The following is a 5,568-nucleotide window of genomic DNA, read 5'->3' on the forward strand; positions in this document are numbered from 1 at the left end:
CAGGGATGCTGACGATGCCACGCCCATTCCGGCCAAACTGTCATAGATAGGACCGCCCTTTTTGGGGCGGCGCCGGCCAATCAGCGCGCTCCCTGACAGTCTGTATACAGTGTGTGCGTGTGTGTGTATGATGGGCCTCGTCAGACATCGGGAATTACGAAAGAGAGCTGAAGTTGGCAGTTTTTCTGGTAGAATAATTAAAGTCGTGTAAATATTGAAGGGATGATTGGACCGGTGCTGAACCATTGAGTTTTGTCTGTAATGTATACAGGGTGGTGTGAATTTTCCATCGGACTCCCCTCCTGATGACCCGATCATGACGAAACTTTGATCACTGATCAGATTTTTGTGCCACTCTGTATGAACAGGGTGAATTTTTGAATTTTATCCTGCTGGATTTAGGGAACATGATTCACTCTGTTTTGATGGACAAAACTTGGGACACTAGGTAGATAATTAGACTTTTTGCTTGTCAAATTTATACAGAGTGGATCAAGCTGAATACAATGATAATTCAGTTTTTGCTGTAATTACAAAGTGGATTTTTCAGTTTTGAGAAGCACTCTGTATCCTGTTTTGTAAAAACAAAAGCTTCTTAGCAAGTGACTGACTATACTGACTGAATTAGGTAACAACAAAACTTTTTGGTAGTCACTGGTTTTTTTTTTTCGTGTTTGTGTGAAACACAAAAAGTGCAATGTTGCCAGGTCTACCGTTAGAACGGTGTATCTACCATATTTCTGGTTCTTTTTCCGTCCTCCTGATTTTTTGTATCTAATCTACCGTTTTTAATTACATTGCCATTATGTTGGTTGTGCAACATTTTAGTTACGTTTTCCGTTTATTGAATAGGAAATTTAATGAGGATTCTAAAAATGCGCTAAAAACATTAATTTTCTTACACCAAATTATCCTCTAAAACCACGTGATGTCTGTCACTAATGTCAAAAATTTGACTAGAATTTGCAAGAATTACATTTTAAGACAGTTTTCGAAACAAGTCGATTTTTTGAGATTTATGACAGTTATTTTGACAATTGTCACATTACCGTCTAGCTAAATATTGTTCTACAATCACTTGACAACTGTCACTAACGTCAAAACTGACAAGCTATGCTCTAAAGTTGCAAAAAGCATGGTTTAGAAACGTTTTCTTGTAGTATTTGATGTAGAACGTGTTTTTGAAATTTATGAGAGTTATTTCGACAATTATCACGTGACCGTCTAGCTAAATAGTGTTCTACAATCACGTGACAACTGTCACTAATGTCAAAACTGTCAAATTATGTTCTAAACTGTCAAATTATGTTCTAGAGTTGCAAAAAACAGCGTTTTAAAACGTTTTCTTGCAGTATTTGATATAAAACGTGTTTTTGAGATTTATGACGGTTATTCTGACAATTGTCACGTGACTGTCTAGCTAAATACTTAGTCTGAAATCACGTGACAACTGTCACTAACGTCAAAACTGTCAAACTATGCTCTAAAGTTGCAAAAAACAGGGTGTAGAAACGTTTTCTTGAAGTATTTGATATAAATCGTTATTTTGAGATTTATGACAGTTATTTTGACAAATTTTCACGTGACCGTCTAGCTAAAATAGTGTTCTACAATCACGTGACAACTGTGACAAACGGCAAAACTGTCAAATTATGATCTAAAATTGCAAAAAAACAGGGTTTAGAAACGTTTTCTTGTAGTATTTGCTATAAAACGTGTTTTTGAGATTTATGACAGTTATTTTGGCAGTTGTCACGTGAATAGTGTTTTACAATCACGTGACAACTGCAACTAACCTCAAAACTGTCAAACTGTGATTAAATGTTGCAAAAATCGGGGCTTAGAAAACGTTTTCTTGCAGTGTTCGATATAAAGAGTGTTTTTGGAATTTTATGATTTTGACAATGGTCACGTGACTGCCTAGTTAAATTATCCTTTAAAACCATGTGATATCTGTCACTAATGTCAAAACTATTAAAAGACACCCTGTATAATAATGTAAAATTTCTTCCGTTATCTACCGTTTTTTGACTGATTATTCTACCGCCATTAAATATTTTGACTTGGCAACATTGAAAAAAGGGTTATTTTCGCTTAATACGCATTGCCTATTGTATAGGAATTCCATTTGATCGTACTTAAGTTTCAAGGAAATTTCGACCTTAAAGCAGTCAATACTGACCTAAACTGCTGAGCTACTAATTGCGTCAAATAACTCGAAAACGGTTAGAGATACGAAAAAACTGCAAGATAGCAACATTGTAGCAATTTAAGCGTACAACCTGGTTCCCGTATTTTGATTGAAACTTTCCGATTCCTTAAGACTGTTTAGAGGTGAGCCAAATAGCATACCACAACAATTTAGGACACTCTGTACGCGTTGTTCTAAAACAAATCCAGTGAGTGGTATTGGTGGAAAGGGGGCTACATTTTAACTGGTTTGCGCACCCTGTAAGTGGAAAAATGACGGAAATATTGATTTTTTTTTAAATTCGGTAGTAATTCCACCACCCCGTGCTTAAATTGCATGTACATACAGAGTGTCCCAAATATTTGGCTAAGTGACAGATGACAGGTTAAGCTCCAATAATAGGAGGAAGAAGGACAAAACGACAATCGTTCTCACTCACCCTGGCTGAAAATAGAGTTGTTTTTTCGCTTTTAATAAAACATGAGAGGATTTCTGTCGAAAAACGTGACACTCCGGTGATTTATTAAGTCTGGGGGCTTTAAGTCTTGACTCGTGCTGGTCCAAATCCCCCGTCGCTAAAAACAAAGCCCTTTTCGATCCGAAGGGCTCTGAATTTGATCCTTTTTCAGGTCCCTTTTCGGCAAATCGTCCCTTTTGTCGTGCGGCCCTTTTTTGCGATTTGACACTTTTGCTAATCAGAATCTGTTTAGGAAACCAATTACTTTAATAAGGGAAAAATTACCCAAACCGTGCATTTCAATGAAAGTTGCGTCCCATTGAGGCACATACATTGTAAAAATTTCACACTGCTAACTCAAACCGTTTTTGAGATATTTAGAAAAATATCCGAAAAAAGCTAATCAAGTTTGACGCCCTCTAGCGGCAAGACGGAGCCAGTTAGCGGTGATCGCTCAACGTCACGTGATAGCTCCAATTATTAGCTACTTACGATCATTTAATGTGTCTGTATGGAAAGTTTCAAATAATCAAGTTATTTGCGATTTTTTGGGAAAATGCACCGAAATTTTGTCCAAATGAAGGTTTTTCCTGACTGACCGCCTGACTGGTTTTTCCTAAATATCTCGAAAACGGTTAGATTTACCGAAAAACTGCAAGGGTGCAAAATTGTTCCTAATGGACCACTAAATCAAACGACGTAACGTTTGAACTTCAATACAGCTGCCTGTATACAGGGTGTGCACGAAATTGTTAGTAGGTCACTATTTTTGCTCACCCTGTAGAAAAATTTTTGGATCAAATTTTTTGCTCTACACCACTGAAAAGAACAGTTCAAAACAATTCATTTGAGTGGTTGAACCACCCTGAACTCCCAAAAATAACCAAGATACAGGGTGTTCAAGTTTTGAACTAATTTTCGGTAAAAAGTGCATCAAAGTAGTTTTTGGATAATATCTCGAAAACGGTTAGATTTACAAAAAAACGACAAGAGTGCAAAATTGTTCCTAATGAACCACTAAACCAAACTGCGTAACGGTTGAACTTCAATATAGCTGCCGGTATACAGGGTGTGCACGAAATTGTTCGTGGGTCCATATTTTTGCTCACCCTGTAGACAATTTTTTAGATCAACTTTTTTGCTCTACACCACTGAAAAGAACAGTTCAAAACAATTCATTTGAGTAGTTGAACCACCCTGAACTCCCAAAAATAACCAAGATACAGGGTGTTCAAGTTTTGAACTAATTTTCGGTAAAAAGTGCATCAAAGTAGTTCTTGGATAATATCTCGAAAACGGTTAGATTTACAAAAAAACGACAAGAGTGCCAAATTGTTCCTAATGAACCACTAAACCAAACTGCGTAACGGTTGAACTTCAATATAGCTGCCTGTATACAGGGTGTGCACGAAACTGTTAGTGGGTCACTATTTTTGCACACCCTGTACACAATTTTTTACATACAATTTTTTGCTCTACACCACTAAAAAGAACAATTCAAGCCGATTTATTTGAGTTGTTGAACCACCCTGAACTCCAAAAAATAACCAAGATACAGGGTGTTCAAGTTTTGAACTAATTTTCGGTAAAAAGTGCATCAAAGTAGTTTTTGGATAATATCTCGAAAACGGTTAGATTTACAAAAAAACGACAAGAGTGCAAAATTGTTCCTAATGAACCACTAAACCAAACTGCGTAACGGTTGAACTTCAATATAGCTGCCGGTATACAGGGTGTGCACGAAATTGTTCGTGGGTCCATATTTTTGCTCACCCTGTAGACAATTTTTTAGATCAACTTTTTTGCTCTACACCACTGAAAAGAACAGTTCAAAACAATTCATTTGAGTAGTTGAACCACCCTGAACTCCCAAAAATAACCAAGATACAGGGTGTTCAAGTTTTGAACTAATTTTCGGTAAAAAGTGCATCAAAGTAGTTCTTGGATAATATCTCGAAAACGGTTAGATTTACAAAAAAAACGACAAGAGTGCCAAATTGTTCCTAATGAACCACTAAACCAAACTGCGTAACGGTTGAACTTCAATATAGCTGCCTGTATACAGGGTGTGCACGAAACTGTTAGTGGGTCACTATTTTTGCACACCCTGTACACAATTTTTTACATACAATTTTTTGCTCTACACCACTAAAAAGAACAATTCAAGCCGATTTATTTGAGTTGTTGAACCACCCTGAACTCCCAAAAATAACCAAGATACAGGGTGTTCAAGTTTTGAACTAATTTTCGGTAAAAAGTGCATCAAAGTAGTTTTTGGATAATATCTCAAAAACGGTTAGATTTACAAAAAAACGGCATGAGTGCAAAATTGTTCCTAAGGGACCACTAAACCAAACTGCGTAACGGTTGAACTTCAATACATTTGCCTGTATACAGGGTGTGCACGAAATTGTTAGTAGGTCACTATTTTTGCTCACCCTGTAGAAACATTTTTGGATCAAATTTTTTGCTCTACACCACTGAAAAGAACAGTTCAAAACAATTCATTTGAGTGGTTGAACCACCCTGAACTCCCAAAAATAACCAAGACACAGGGTGTTAAACTTTTGAACTAATTTTCGGTAAAAAGTGCATCAAAGTAGTTTTTGGAAAATATCTCGAAAACGGTGAGATTTACATAAAAACGACAAGAGTGCAAAATTGTTCCTAATGAACCACTAAACCAAACTGCGTAACGGTTGAACTTCAATATAGCTGCCGGTATACAGGGTGTGCACGAAATTGTTCGTGGGTCCATATTTTTGCTCACCCTGTAGACAATTTTTTAGATCAACTTTTTTGCTCTACACCACTGAAAAGAACAGTTCAAAACAATTCATTTGAGTGGTTGAACCACCCTGAACTCCCAAAAATAACCAAGATACAGGGTGTTCAAGTTTTGAACTAATTTTCGGTAAAA

Source organism: Ips typographus, linkage group LG13, assembly GCF_016097725.1.
Source record: "Ips typographus isolate SLU linkage group LG13, UJ_Ityp_2.0, whole genome shotgun sequence".
Lineage (NCBI taxonomy): Eukaryota > Metazoa > Arthropoda > Insecta > Coleoptera > Curculionidae > Ips > Ips typographus.